A 15,931-nucleotide genomic window follows, 5' to 3' on the forward strand; every position below is an offset into this window, starting at 1 on the left:
GGATCTAGTCAGTAGAGGCCAAGGATGCTCCTAAACATCCTATGATGACAGAACAGCCCCCAACAAAGACCCATTCGGCACAAAATGTCAATAACACCAAGGCTGAGAAATCCTGCTGTAAGGTACACACTCTAACTGAGTACACTGTCAGCAATTCCACATTATTTTCTGCTCTCTATTTTTGAATGATGCCCATATAGTTGAATTTCTATGAAGTAAATGCTATGGTTCCACTGGAATATCTCACTTAAAAAAAAAGTTCTCCTAAAAGTCTGAAAAATCATACTTCTCATCATAAAACCATTTAAAAAAATTTTTTTTAATTTAGACAATTAAATGTAACAGGGTGACAGTGGTCAGAGTACATAGATTTACAGAAAACATCTCCACATCGTTTGGTCAGTCAATTATGTTGTATGCCCATCACCCAAAGTCAAATCATCTTGTCACCCTATATTTTGTTTCTCTTTAAGCCCCTCTCTCCACCCCTCCCCTCTCTCCATCCCTCCCCCTCCCTCTGGTAACCATGGCACCCTGTCCATGTCCATGAGTCTCAACTTTGTGCCCCACCTATGTATGGAATCATACAGTTCTTCGTTTCTTCTGATTTACTTATTTCACTCAGTATAATGTTATCAAGGTCCATCCATGTTGTCGTAAATGATCCGATGTCATCATTTCTTATGGCTGAGTAGTATTCCATAGTGTATATGTACCACATCTTCTTTATCCAGTCATCTATTGAAGGGCTTTTTGGTTGTTTCCACGTCTTGGCCACTGTAAACAATGCCGCGATGAACATGGGGGTGCATGTGTCTTTACAAACCCATGTTATGAAACCATTTTTAACTTAATTTTTGAGTCACTTTTAATTTAGATGACCCAAACACATCAGTAATACTAAAGGCAAGCAAGCAAGCAAACAAAAAACTTTAGAGGATTCAGTACTCAGTGGCTCCCATATGCTCTGATCTTTTTTTTTTTTTTTTTTTTTTTGCATTTTTCTGAAGCTGGAAACAGGGAGAGACAGTCAGACAGACTCCCGCATGCACCCGACCGGGATCCACCCGGCACGCCCACCATGGGGCGACGCTCTGCCCACCAGGGGGCGATGTTCTGCCCATCCTGGGCGTCGCTATGTTGCGACCAGAGCCACTCTAGCGCCTGAGGCAGAGGCCACAGAGCCATCCCCAGCGCCCGGGCCATCTTTGCTCCAATGGAGCCTTGGCTGCAGGAGGGGAAGAGAGAGACAGAGAGGAAGGTGCGGCGGAGGGGTGGAGAAGCAAATGGGCGCTTCTCCTGTGTGCCCTGGCCGGGAATCGAACCCGGGTCCTCCGCACGCTAGGCCGACGCTCTACCACTGAGCCAACCGGCCAGGGCTGCTCTGATCTTTTGTTTCTTAAAGTAGTGAGCTGAAATGTTTATGCATGGATGCAAGCAGAGCCAGAGTTACAGACTAGCAGCCGCTCTTGCTCCTCCATCTGTCACCTTCCAGCAGGAGAACAATAGCAGCAATGACATGGAGCGGCTTAATCTGACCAAACATACCCTAGTCCTCTGCCCCCTGTACCTAAAACAGCACAGGTGTGCCTGCATGTCCCATGGAGCTGCTGTCTACCCTCCAGAAACACTCTCATAGGCCCTGCTGTGTGTGGCTGTCAGAAGTTGGTTTATACTTACAAACTAAAAGCTGTCAACTCACTAGACAGAAAACACCATTTATAAACTCTTACATTCACCTTTGGGGAACTCCTAAGAGTCATTTTTATTGGGTCTCTTTCACCACAAATTTGTATAGTTATTTCCTATTTCTAACATTAATTGCTATTTTCCTCTAAAAACAAGGTTTCAATGGCACCAGTACATGGCACATAAAACCACAATTCCCTCAGTGAAATAAATTACATTGCTGGGTTGGTGCAAAGGCCTGTAGGTTGCCCAGGACTGTTAATGGTGTGTGATGTGTTGCCATTCTCCCAGGACAAACATAAACACTTTTCATACACTTTTTTGGCTTTGCATCCTCCTCTCCAACTAAGATTTTACCCCAGGAGGTAGAATCTTAGCTGTCCCACAAAGCAGATCACTACCAAGAATGGCCTCCACTTGGTAGACATTCCTCCCAAGAAACATACTCTCTAACAAATCTGATCACAGGACTAATTTAATTGTTAAGTGACTATTAACTTTAGCTGATGTCAAAATACACACTCTAGAACGCCTTTGATTCTAAAGACAAAGTGAGCCTTGAAAATACCAAATTACGGAAACTGTCTGCTACAGAGAAAGGATAAACACAGGAAACTCAGTAGCCAGCAACTCTGATATGGAAAGAGATGCCTGAAAACAACAATGACAAAAATGCTTTGAGCACCTCAGCTGGCCTGGCAATAATTCAGGATGCTTTTCAGAAGTTATTGGATTACTTAAAGCCACTTGCTCCTATTTTAACAATGGTGATAACTACCACTTACCGTGTTCCGGGTATGCCTTACAAAGGTTTTCTCATTTCATATAACAATTCTACAAAGTGGGTATGATCATCCCTATTTTACAGATGAGAAAACCAAGCCATGGAGGGGTAGTAATTTGACTAAGGTCATAGTGTTAGAGTAGGTAGCCAGATATTAATAAAGGAAGGGCGCAGCCTGACCTGTGGTGGCGCAGTGGATAACGCGTCGACCTGGAAATGCTGAGGTCGCTGGTTCGAAACCCTGGGCTTGCCTGGTCAAGGCACATATGGGAGTTGATGCTTCCAGCTCCTCCCCCCCTTCTCTCTCTCTATCTCTCTCTCCCTCTCTCTCTCCTCTCTAAAAAATGAATAAAGAAAAAAAGGAAAAAAAAAGATTTAATAAAGGAAGGGCGCAAAGGGAATGAGAATTATTAAGCATAATCAAGTAGGGAGCATAAGCCTGCTTTGCTAGGAAATTACAGCTGCAGGCGCTCCAGGGGACTGCAGCGTTACCCAGCCATGGGGATTAACACCCTCAGTGTGTCCCATCCCGCCACCACCCTACCCTCCAGTGTGGAAGGACCAGCTTTCCAATCTCTCCAGGGTACACCTGATCCACTCACCCAGATTACTGAGGGTAAGGAACAAACAATAAACGGGAAATTACTCTGCTGGGCGCATGCCCAGTAGAAAGCAAGATGGCACAGGGGGAGGTGCTTCTACTTTAGCATGCGTGATAGGAACTAAGACGGTGACCATAGGAGGTGGAGCCTAGCCTGGGAAAAATACTAGATTAAATAAGGGACACAGATCCCAGATCTAGGAAATGGACTGGTTAGGGGGAGGCCCCAACACCAGCCCACCAAAAGACTGAGAAGCTGATTGGTTAGTTTGCAAAAAGTGCCTGGTCCGTCTGACCTGTGGTGGTGCAGTGGGATAAAGCGTCGATGTGGAAAACTGAGGTCCCTAGTTTGAAACCCTGGGCTTGCCTGGTCAAGGCACGTATGGGAGTTGATGCTTCCTGCTCCTCCCCCTCTCTTTCTCTCTCCCTCTCCCCCCCCCCACTCTGAAAATTGAATAAAGTCTTAAAAAATAAAAAAGTGCCTGGTCCTTCCCAAGCCCGAGATAAAATAATCAGAGCCTAACAAAGGCAAGATCTTCTCTCTCTCTCTCTCTCTCTGTCTCTCTCTGACTCTCTGTAATACACGCTCGACTGTTAGTTTGCACATTTTCTTCATAGCAGCCAAGCAGGCCCAACCCAGGCCTGAGCACAGAGCCAGCTGCAGCCAGAAGCACAAACTTAAGTTACCTGGATAAGGACAGGAACTGAACTGGACTGAACGAATGGTACAGAACTTAGGGACACTGGCCTTTCTTCTGGGCTTGGTGAAGACAAGGCTGGACTTCTTTCACTCGGGATGGAGTTGAACCTTTGATTTCACTTCCACAATAAATCTTACCACTAAACTTGATCCTCCCGATGCTTTCCTTGCATCTCCGGGAAAGGGCCTCATTTCCTCCAGCAACCTCAGGCCCTAGAGGTGGGGAGCCTGACTCAAGGCTGGGTCTTCCTCACCACAGATCCTGCCTAAGCATGGATGGAGTCCCTTCCCCAGGGGAAAATGGTGCTGAGAAGGGCTGTCTCCCAAACACTCTCTTCTCCAAAGAGTCTGACATATAGCTTTCTCATGTTTGTTAATTGGTTAAAATACTTAAACACCTGGCTGGGTAGCTCAGTTGGTTAGAGCACTGACCTGATACGCCAATCAGGGCACTTATGAGTCAACCAATGAATGCATAAATAAGTAGAACAACAAACCAATATTTCACTCTTTCTCTCCTCCCCTTTTTTCTCTCTCTATAATCAATGAATTAAAGGATAAATAAAAATTCTTAAACAGTTTGTATAGTCACCAAACAAAATCCAATCTTGTGCTTTTAATCATTAACATTTTTAAGTCACAGACAATGTATGCTATTTAGATTCAGGGTGAGCTGGGATGCCTATTGGTTTAACTGGGCTGCAGAAAGGACCAGGAGGTATGTATGACTGACACATGGCCCCACTGCAGGAAGAACTTAGTCCTCTCATGAAGACCCTATGGCTCAGCTCTTGCAAATGGAGTGATTAAACTGGGTAATGACCAGAGATTTAATCCTGGTTCTGGGGAAAGAGCACAGCAGGAGAGAACAGCATCTAGAGCAGGAGTCCCCAAACTACGGCCATTTATCCGGCCCCCCCTGCACTTCCGGAAGGGGCACCTCTTTCATTGGTGGTCAGTGAGAGGAACATAGTTCCCATTGAAATACTGGTCAGTTTGTTGATTTATATTTACTTGTTCTTTATTTTAAATATTGTATTTGTTCCTGTTTTGTTTTTTTTTACTTTAAAATAAGATATATGCAGTGTGCATAGGGATTTGTTCATAGTTTTTTTTTATAGTCCGGCCCTCCAACGGTCTGAGGGACAGTGAACTGGCCCCCTGTATAAAAAGTTTGGGGACCCCTGATCTAGAGAAAATATGAAGGTATAAATGGAAAAAAGACAGGGTACATCAAAGACTCCTCTGATTCGTGTTGTAAAAACAGGAGCAAGATGCTTGCAAAATAACGTCAAATTTTGATTTTTACACTCCTACTCCCTATAAAACTGTACTTACATAATTTATATCTTATTGGAGAAATAATTAACAAATGCATATATACTACTTCCTTTGCAATAAGAAAAGCTCAAATATGAATCAATCTTCTAACATATTAAATTTATAGAGCAAGTTGGAACCCTTTGAATACAGAATTCCATTAATTTCAGCTTTTAATCTTGTAAACATGAACAGTATTATATAAATCTCCATTAACTTTCTTTTCTGCCACTGTAGTTAACAGTCCAGGGTTAGGGTTTGGGTTAGGGTTGTTAGGGTTAGGATTGTTAGGGTTAGGGTTAGGGTTAGGATTGTTAGGGTTAGGGTTAGGGTTGTTAGGGTTAGGGTTTGGGTTAGGATTGTTAGGGTTAGGGTTAGGGTTAGGATTGTTAGGGTTAGGGTTAGGGTTGTTAGGGTTAGGGTTTGGGTTAGGATTGTTAGGGTTAGGGTTAGGGTTAGGACTGTTAGGGTTAGGGTTAGGGTTGTTAGGGTTAGGGTTTGGGTTAGGGTTGTTAGGGTTAGGGTTAGGGTTAGGATTGTTAGGGTTAGGGTTTGGGTTAGGGTTGTTAGGGTTAGGATTGTTAGGGTTAGGGTTAGGATTGTTAGGGTTAGGGTTAGGGTTGTTAGGGTTAGGGTTAGGGTGGTTAGGGTTAGGGTTAGGGTTAGGGCTGGGGCCAGGGTTTGAGTTAGTGTTGTTTGGGTTAGTGTGGTTATGATAAGTATTGTTAGGGTGAGGGTTAGGTTTGTGAGGGTTAGAGTTAGGGTTAGATTGCTTAAAATAACCTATTGAATTGAAACTAAATCATATGTAATAAAATATGTAAATAAGTAATCAAAAAGTGTGCGTTCATTTGGAGACAATGGAAATACTTTTCCAGTAAAAGTCTTGTTTTCTAAATTACCCTTCATAAAAAAGCTCAAAGCTCAGAGTTGGGAAGTCAGACACTCATACTTCACTTTTGAATGTACTTTCTAGAATCCTGAAGAGAATAATTAGGTTCTCCCCACATGTAAATGAATTCAAGAAACCAGACTTGACAAATATGCTATTTTTATCAACATATATATATTTTCTCAAAAATTGAATCTGCTTCTCATTTGAATGCCTTTGCACACAGAATATTTTAGGTTCATATAAAATATTTACTATTCACTTCCAAAGTGCTATGCTAGGACAGGCTTACCAATACTGATACTAGAGCCAAAAAGCAGCCCCGTGAGAAGCTCAAATACCAAGCCAGGAGGGCACAACCATAAACCACTTCCCAAGAGCTGATGGTCACCAAAACCAAAGCAATGATCAATGCCACTGTGAAAAATTAAGTTCACTCTTTTTATTCAAGCTCTAATAATCCAGCCAATATTGAGTAATCATTCTTGCTGCTCCAGAGACCTCATCAGACCCACCTCTAGCCTTCAGAGTGTTTGCTAGCTTTAGCTCAATAAGCCCTGGGATCTTTAATGCAAAGCAGAAGCCAGTAACCCCACAGACTCTTTCTGTAGTCATCAATCAGGGTTAGCTTAGAGCTTGTCTTATGCCCCACCCGGAGACTGGCTGTCCGCTGTGTATTTACTGGACAGACGTCATGTAATGTCAGCATTGGCAGAAGTCAGGAAATGGATTGTCAGAAGGAATGCATTCGCAGAAGTAAATGGGTTTTCCCCATAAGGTGGCACAGAAATTCGACCTGAAAGTGGTCAGTTGCTACGGGTTTCGAAGGAAGCACACTCATCCTGGACATCAAGGCTATGTGGTGAAGCCTAAAGGTCAATTAAAGATACACACATCCTCCAGCCATGACCAGAGTGGGCTAATGAAACCCATTAAGCAAAAAACAATGACACCTCTTCAGTGTTTGTGAATTTAAATAAAACTTCTTGACCTTACAAATTCTCTTTGGCAACTTTTCATCTTGAATTAAAGTCCTTTAACTGTTCTAAATTTTAAAATTCCCTTGTAATGATAATTTTTTGTGTGTGAACTAACTGGAAAGTCAAATTGGGAGATAAATGAAGAGCAATGGTTTGCCTTACCAGCCTAAAAGCAGCAGCATGGCTGACCACTGTGGGCTTCTAAGCACAGCACACAGCATGACCTGGTTTACTTGGTAGAGGCCACTGACAGCAGGGCTGCAATTTTCAAAGTGAGTTTAGGCAGTGGTAGAGATGCTGATTACTCGCTACTGGTATCTAGCCATCAGTGTAGAGAACTGATCTTCCAGTCACACCCACAGCAACTTGCACACACGTGCATTTCCACCCACAGACTGCAAGTTCAATGAGCTCCAACTAGCATGCCCCGCTGAAGAGGAGAAGGCATTGGGCCATAGAAGGAGAGTTGGGCTCTCAGCCTTTAGAAGAGGAGCAACTTCAAGCCTATTTGTTCCATAGTTGTCTTGATTTACCCAGGAAGAATGTGTGAATGGGGCCATTACCACCTCACAGCCCAGGCTCTGCCCACCTCCAGGGGGGACCACTGACACAGACCACCAAGTGGCAGTTTAATTTTGTTACATCACAATTTTCTAATCTACACACAATCACAAGAAAGCCTCAGTTACATAAAAGCCACTTGGCACCCCTTTCATAGACTTTGGACTATAAAATTTTCAAAGAGCACTGGACTAGGAGTCTGAAGTCATATCTTCATTCATATCATTCATTCACCCAACAGGTACATACTAAGCACCTGAGATATGCTGGAGACCAAAGATATGAAGGTAAATAAACAAGACAGACCAGGATCCCTGTCCTCATGGGGTTATAATCAAGTCATTTAGTGTCAATAGCAGAAATGAAAGGACTTCTACAGGAAGCTCTTTCAAGTCCCTCCCAGCTCACCTATTCTCCAGTCTGCTTTGGGGCCAAGAGGGGACTGAAGCATTCTGGAATGTTCTACTTCCCTGAACAGATGCTATTTTTACTCCACATACATATATAGCTCAGGCTGCAGATGTGTGACTTATATCCATCCTGCCAAGCATAAACGACTCATTTTCATCCCAATGTTTAATAGACTAAGTGGAGCCCTGATCTAGAAAGCCCACTTGCACATCTCAGGCTCTTTGGCACAGGGACCCCCACAGCCATATTCCTTCCACGTGGAGAAAATCTGGTTCCTTCTGATCAAAATTACAGAAAAACAGAAGCAGGGCTGCCAAGGCTTCCTCACATGTTGCCTGAGTTTGTTTATTTCTTCTTCATCAACTCACATCATTTCTGACACTGCATTTCAACTTCCTGGACACAGTTAGAGAGAAAAGCTTTAAGAGGCACTGAAGTACGGCCAACTTCTGATTAGGCAGAGTAATGAAGGAACGGAACAGCACATGGCCAAGGCACGGAGGCTCTCGCCCAGGGGTCCCCAAACTTTTTACACAGAGGGCCAGTTCACTGTCCCTCAGACCGTTGGAGGGCCGGACTATAAAAAAAACTATGAACAAATTCCTATGCACACTGCACATATCTTATTTTAAAGTAAAAAAACAAAACGGGAACAAATACAATATTTAAAATAAAGAACAAGTAAATTTAAATTAACAAACTGACCAGTATTTCAATGGGAACTATGCTCCTCTCACTGACCACCAATGAAAGAGGTGCCCCTTCCGGAAGTGCAGCGGGGGCCGGATAAATGGTCTCAGGGGGCCGCATGCGGCCCGCGGGCTGTAGTTTGGGGACCCCTGCTGTAGAGCAATCAGACATGAGACAGTGTGCATGATGATGGGTATGGGAAAGGCTGGGCCTGGAAAGGAGCCAGCAAGAGGCTGCGATGTAAACAGTAGGTGCCTCTGCCTGTTCTGGTCACAGGCACAGGCACTCCAGAAGGTACACAACACTTTGCCTATGACTGTTCCAGATACACAAAGAGCTCTTCCCATCCACCCCTCTCCAGTCTCCCCTACTCCCACCTCCCTTGCACTGCCCACCTTGATCCCTATGGTCCCTTCAGAAAGAATCCAGGCTGCTTTGGGGAATGGTGTCAGTTGCTGGCTGTTACAGAAAACTGTGTCTAGTCAACATACTTCCTCTTCCTTCTCTTGGAGGACACTTTAGCATTCACTTCCTCCTAGTCTTTGCTTCATTTTTTCTTTTTTTTTTTAATTTTTTAAATTATTTATTCATTTTAGAGAGGAGAGAGAGGGAGAGAGAGAAACAGAGAGAAGGGGGGAGGAGCTGGAAGCATCAACTCCCATATGTGCCTTGACCAGGCAAGCCCAGGATTTCGAACCGGCAACCTCAGCATTTCCAGGTCGACGCTTTATCCACTGTGCCACCACAGGTCTGCTTCATTTCTTCTAATTACAATCACTGAGGACTTCATTTGAAAGTTGTAAGTCCACTGATAGAATCCCAGGTCCCCCACCTCCTACTCGGAGCCCTAAGGCCAGGCACATAACCTCTCCTGGCCATACTCTCGTCTCGGTAACTATGAAGGGATATCCCTGCTTAAAGAGCAGGGCCTTTATGAGCCAGCAGGAATGAACATACATTGGGAACAGGACCATGCCAAACAGAAGGCATGGCTCTCAGCATGAACTCCCGACCACGTGGTTTAACACTTCGAACACTGCTCAGCTCAAAGAAACTTGATGACCATCATGCCCTAAATAAATCACATCAACAACAGACAACTGGCAAGCCTTCCTTAGATGTAGAAGACAACATCCCAACTCCAAACAAGCTCTCTTGTCTGGCGATTTATTTCTAGTATGAATGCCATGCTCCTAAGTAACTGGCAGAGTACAATGGCGGGACCTGCAGCAGCCATTTTAAGCCCCTAACTCTCTTTCAGGGTAGGAGAAATGCCATGTTCCTGACCATTATGCCCGAAACGATCAGTGTGCCCTTCCAAACCCTCCCTGGTGCGCTGGAATCCTGCTGTAGGTTTCCTGGGAAGAAGATGGCAGCCCTCAGAGGCTCGGAGGCTTGAATGCGCCCCCAATGCGTGACACTGGGATAAAAATCTCAAAGGAGCTAATGAAATTATCTCCTCTGCCTTTTATTCCTCAGTAACAACCACAAAATTAGATAAAATGACCCCCTGCTCCTCTAATTTAAGGTTGATTTTATTACCTTCAACCTCAATTCTTTCTCTTTTAAAAGGATATGAGACCCTGAAGACCCACAGGCCAATGGGATTAGCAATTGTCGGCTTCTTCCTCCAAGCCGGTTCCCCAGAGAGCACTTCTCCTTCCCACAGGGTGGGGTCACAATCAGTTCAATCTTCATGCTTCAGAGACATCCCTTTGAACAAGATCAAATGTTTCCCCACCCCCGGCCTGGTGCTCCCGCTCAAAGGAGCAGCAGTCCCTTCTCACTCAAAGCATAATGTCAACTCAGCCAGAAAGGCGAAGGCAGAAGGAGGAGGTTCCTGATTAATTGTCCACCAGGCTAAGCCCAGGCTCACTCAAAGCAGCACCTTGGGAGGGCCGGTCACCCCCATAAAAAGTTACATGTACTTTGAACCCAGAAACAAGGAGGATGAAAACTATTTTCCCAGCCTGCTGGGTTGCAGAGGGAGCTTCGGCTATTTGTGTTCTTTTTCAGATTGTAACCAGAAGGGTACCAGGATGGTTTCAGAATGTAAGGCTTCTCTGCAGCAACACCAGGCAGGCAGATAAAAGCAGGGAGGTGAGCACCTGAGACTGTCCATCAGGGTATAAAGGAGGAGAAAAATAAGCATCAATGGTTTGGTCTAAAGAAGCCAACTTCCTTCACCTTTGAAGAAGGAACCTGAGAGAACAGAATTCTGGAAGCCTCAACAACTGTTCCACAAAAGGAATGCTCTAGAGCAGGGGTCCCCAAACTACGGCCCGCGGGCCGCATGCGGCCCCCTGAGGCCATTTATCCGGCCCCCACCACACTTCCGGAAGGGGCACCTCTTTCATTGGTGGTCTGTGAGAGGAGCATAGTTCCCATTGAAATAGTGGTCAGTTTGTTGATTTAGATTTACTTGTTCTTTATTTTAAATATTGTATTTGTTCCCGTTTTGTTTTTTTACTTTAAAATAAGATATGTGCAGTGTGCATAGGGATTTGTTCATAGTTTTTTTTATAGTCTGGCCCTCCAACGGTCTGAGGGACAGTGAACTGGCCCCCTGTGTAAAAAGTTTGGGGACCCCTGCTCTAGAGAGAAAAGGGATCATTTAAAATACAGGGTATTTAGTCTTTGTCAGTAAAAGAAATTAAAGAGGAAGTGTTTTCACTCTCCTTAGCCTACTTGAAAAACTTTTACTAACTAGTCATCCAAAGGCTTCCTTCCAACTTAGGTCCGTAAAAAGATGCTAAGAAACAGAAAACAGTCATCTCTTAACTGAAAGAGGACATGAGAGTGATCAAAACAACACCTCCAAACCGTTTATAAAGTAAAACTTTAAGATATTCCATTTAAAACCAACTTTTCCTGGAAACAAGAACTTATATAAGTTTTCTTTCAAATCAACAAAACATAGTAGATAAAACAACAACGAGCAAATCACAGCTGACAAGTAGTCTGATCAAAGTAAAAAGTGGCTCCTAAATGAGGCATTGACTGTGCTCTGGAAATGAGAAAAAGCAAACTTTTCCCCGAGATGTCAACACCTAGTGCTTCACAATGAAATTTGAAAGCCTATTTTGAAGACTTTGCTTCTTTTATAAGAAGAAAAGATAAAGGTTTCACCTGAAAAAGACAGACATCTGAGTGGGGATGTGCCATTTACTTATTTTGTGTGTGTGTGTGTCTGTCTGCCAACTGCAGTCTGGGTTCTCATGTATTTCAGCAATAAAGGAAATCTCCAGTCAGAGACCAGTATGTTAATGACACTGGAGTCTGAGACCAGCAGACAGTTGCTATGTCCCCTAGTCGCCTTTGCTCCAAATACTCTCAATGTCTACTGTGGACACAAGGGGCCCATGCTGGACAGTGTCTTCGGATCAAAGCCAATACTCCAAATCAGCTATATGACACACGGAGGTGCCCACACACAACCTGATACACAAATTCTCCTGCTGAGGTGCTGACCGTCCCGTCTTTAGAACAATACATAGTTCATTGCAAGAAAGAAGAGTACCATATTAGAAATCCAAACACAAGTTTCAAGAACTTCTTGGCCTTTCTAATTAGGATGATTGGGGTAATCAAGACTGAATCAGAGAGCTGTGTGAAGTGTGTCTGAGTGTGTGAGAACCCCTGTGAGGACAGGAAACAGCTCAGTAGTTTGATGGCTTAGAACTACCTCATTTTTTTCCAAACTGATTAGAATTGAGTTCTAAAATAGGAGGCAGTCTGAGAATCAATCTCTCCCTGAAGCTCAATAAGTTGCTAATTCTTATTAATTGGTAACCACTCCCCTTGTGTTCAGCAGGGTGAAGAGCAGACACACAGCCATTACCTTGCATTCAGTTTCTGCACAGATGGTGCAACACAAGATAGTTAGCAATACCTCAAATTCCAAAACCTAGTAAAAAGCTAAAACACACTCGTATTTTAACATCTGGGCTTTTCAACTGCAATTTATTTTCTTAGTTTATTTTTCAAGTATGACAAATGAAGTGATTCCATGGGGACTAGAAATTCCAGGGGAAAGCTGAAGTCCTCACTTTACCCAAGTCCTTGGAGAATCTGAGAACATGAACAGGGACAGCTGAGAAGAAAACTTCATACACTGCCTTGTCTTTCCCTAAATTCCCCTCAGGCAGCTGTGTGACTGGGCTCAGCACCACGCAGAAGAAACCATGGCTCTGTGATACTTTGTACTGGGCCTTGCTGGCTAGTTCCACTACTAGGCTGTGGAAAATACAGCAGAAACCAAAAGGTAACTTCTTTCTCTTTGCTTTTGTGCTGCACACACCCAAACAAAACAACTGGAAAGGCTGAATAATGAGCAGTATTGATATAAAAACAGGATAGGAAAGCAGGAACAGCCTGATCAACTGGGTGCAGTGAATAGAGTGTCGAACTGGGATTCAGAGGACCCAGGTTCAAAACCCTGAGGTTGTCGGCTTGAGCACAGGCTCACCAGCTTGAATGCAGGGTCACTGGTTTGAGCATGGGATCATAGACATGACCCCATGGTCGCTGTCTTGAGCCCAAGGTCACTGGCTTGAGCAAGGGTCACTGACTCTGCTGTAGTTAAGGCACATATGAGAAAGCAATCAATGAACAACTAAGGTGCTGCCACAAAGAATTGACCCTTCTCATCTCTCTCCCTTCCTGCCTCTCTGTCCCTATCTGTTCCTCTCTCTCTGTCTCTGCTGACTAAGAAAACAAACAAACAAACAAACAAACAAAAACAAAGCAGGAGCAAAAACTCAAGACCACGTTCTCCGATGTGACAGTGGTCTTTGGTTAGGCTTAAGCACCCCCTCCCACAGCTGCCATGAACACTCAGGCACCCACCCATTTCTGAAAGGCGGGGCCCATCCTGGCTCCCACATTCGGGGAAACACCACCCTGGGGTCCACAGGGTGAAGCAAAAGGGTGTCGGGCCAATCAGTGCGCCTCTCAAAGAGCCCAACATACTAAGAAGTACAGAGAAAACTGAAATGCACACATTGAAAAGGTTTTTGTTGAAATTATTTAAACCTAAACTATGTTTTAAAACAAATGCTTAAGCTACTCAGGAATATTCTTATTTCCTCTGGGTTGTTACCGGGGAAAGTCTATTGCTTACTCCCTTGCTGCTGACCAGGGCTTCTAGGGTCCGGCTGGCAGCTGTCTCTCCCAGGGCAGCCGAAGGGCTGCAGGCTGTCATTTCTTACATTACTGCTCCATAGTCTAGCATCACATATTGCCATACTGCTCAAGAGGAAGACAAGAACACAAAATCTCCTGACTTACCCTTTTCAATAGAAGAATCTAAACTCCCATTGACAATATATTATGACAAATTCTCAATTATGTGTGGCTATGTGAGCAAATGGCCATGTAATGAATCCAAAGAGTCACTCTACAAATCGTGTCACTGGTGTAGGAACACGTGATGATTTCTGTGTGCCAGGGCGTTTCCCTCACCCCAGCACTCACTCATCGGAAGTCTGCTGCGCTCCAGCCACCACGCAGGCGCAGGCGGGGAACTCACAGACCGCGGGGGGTGGGGGTGGGGGGTGGGAGACCTGCAAGCAGCAGAGAGACGCTCAGCTCAGCGGGGAGAGTGCAGCCTGTGTGTGAGCAGAGGAGCAGACAGTCTGATATGTAACAAGTGAAATCTGGGCAGGGTCTTAAAGAGGAAAAGGGATTCTGAAGTACCAGCTGAGATTGAGGGGAGAAGAGTACCCAGCACAAAGGAAGAGCATTAGGGGATAAGAAGGCCAGCAATGCCCAGGAGAAAGCCAGTCAGGTAAACATCTTCACCCGATAGGTCTCCACAGGCCAGAGGACCATGTTACACCTTTCTGAGGGATGTTTCCCAACATTTAAGGATTTTCCTTTAACTAAATGAAGACTTTGGGTGGTTAGCAGAGTGTATCGTCATAGCTAGAATTTTCCTACAACCAGCCTGAGCGTGAGGAGGTCCAGGAACCAATCCCTTACCTGACTGAGAAGGAGCTCCTTAATGACAGGCAAAGCCACAGGCCAGCTGTGAACTCAACAGTCTGCTTCCCAGTTTACCTAAAAAACAATAGGAAAAAGTCATTTTTGTTAACTTGGAATAGCCAGTCTTCTAATAGCCCCAGTAGAGACCTAAAAATCATGCCTCAGGCTCCTTGGTCTCAGAGCAGAAAACCTGGCTAGGGTCACAGAGTTATACTCAGAGGCAGGATGAGTAATCCACGTCCTCACTCTACCTGGGATTCAGTTTCCTCGCCTGCAATAGCTACTTCACAGAATGATTAAGAAACCCTCTATATAACAGAAACCATGCCAAGCTGGCAGTCACACAGAAGTAACAGGTTCCCTGCTCGCAGAGAGCTGACAGTCTACAAAGTGAAGAGGTGCCGTCATGACCTCGATGTAGCTACAAGGGGACAAGGAGCCTGGCAGAGGCACCAGCTGACCCCAGAGAGGTCAAAGGAGGCTGAGGGCTTCTGAAAAATGTGAACACCCTTACAGATATGAGAGAGAAAGCAGAAAAGCACACTTTCTAAGTGCCAGGGGGTCTGGGAGGAGTCAATCCCTTGTCCTCAAAACTGACAGGGAAAGGCCTCTTGGTGGAAGAAGGAAGGTTTCTGCTGCTTGCCAAGTTCACTTGTTAGGTAGGTAAAGAAAGGACCGTTTTCCAAGCTTCTCTCTCAAAACTAAATAGACTAGGGCTGTGGCTAGTGGTGCAGTGTGCAGAGCAATGCCCCAGAGTGTCATTGCTGGTTCAATCCTGGGGTCACTGGCTTGATTCCAGGGTCACCAATCTTGAGGTCATCAGCACATTCCCAAGGGTACCAGCCAACCTCCAAGGTCACCAAGTCGAGCCCCAGTCAGGGCACAAATGAGAAGCCATCAATGGCACAACTAAGTGGAACAATGAATTAATACTTTTCTCTCTTTCGCTCCCCCCCCCAAAATAAACTAAAAAAGAGCAAAATAATTTCAAGTACAATTATGGTGTTTAACCTTAGTTTTCATATATAAAGCACCTGGCTTTTCGTTTTGATCTGGGCAAGTATATGTGAAATGGCCATATTAGATAGAGGTAGGGCAGAGACACATCATCAAGGATACTAAAGCCCCTGTTACACACACACACACACACACACACACACACACACACACACACACACACTGAATGAGAACCAGCTATGCCTAGCGCCCTCCCAGGCACCCTGGGCTCCGCCTGCGCTTCCCTGGACACCTGTGCCTCCCGGCCCTCTGTGGCCCTGCACAGTGCCCATCCCACACCCGTCAAAATTACACCCTTAGC

General features: G+C 44.8%; 1 protein-coding gene across 2 annotated transcripts in view; it reads right to left on the reverse strand.

Annotated features, from left to right (window-relative positions):
- The window catches only part of LHFPL2 (LHFPL tetraspan subfamily member 2), a 190,273-nt gene that overhangs the window by 157,173 nt on the left and 17,169 nt on the right, over positions 1–15,931 (reverse strand). For both annotated transcript variants that reach the window (XM_066273631.1, XM_066273632.1), the window contains exon 2: positions 14,611–14,688. The gene's annotated coding sequence lies outside the window, so the exon portion shown is untranslated. The remainder of the gene's footprint in view (positions 1–14,610; positions 14,689–15,931) is intronic.

This window comes from Saccopteryx bilineata, chromosome 4, assembly GCF_036850765.1.
Source record: "Saccopteryx bilineata isolate mSacBil1 chromosome 4, mSacBil1_pri_phased_curated, whole genome shotgun sequence".
Classification (NCBI taxonomy): Eukaryota; Metazoa; Chordata; class Mammalia; order Chiroptera; family Emballonuridae; genus Saccopteryx; species Saccopteryx bilineata.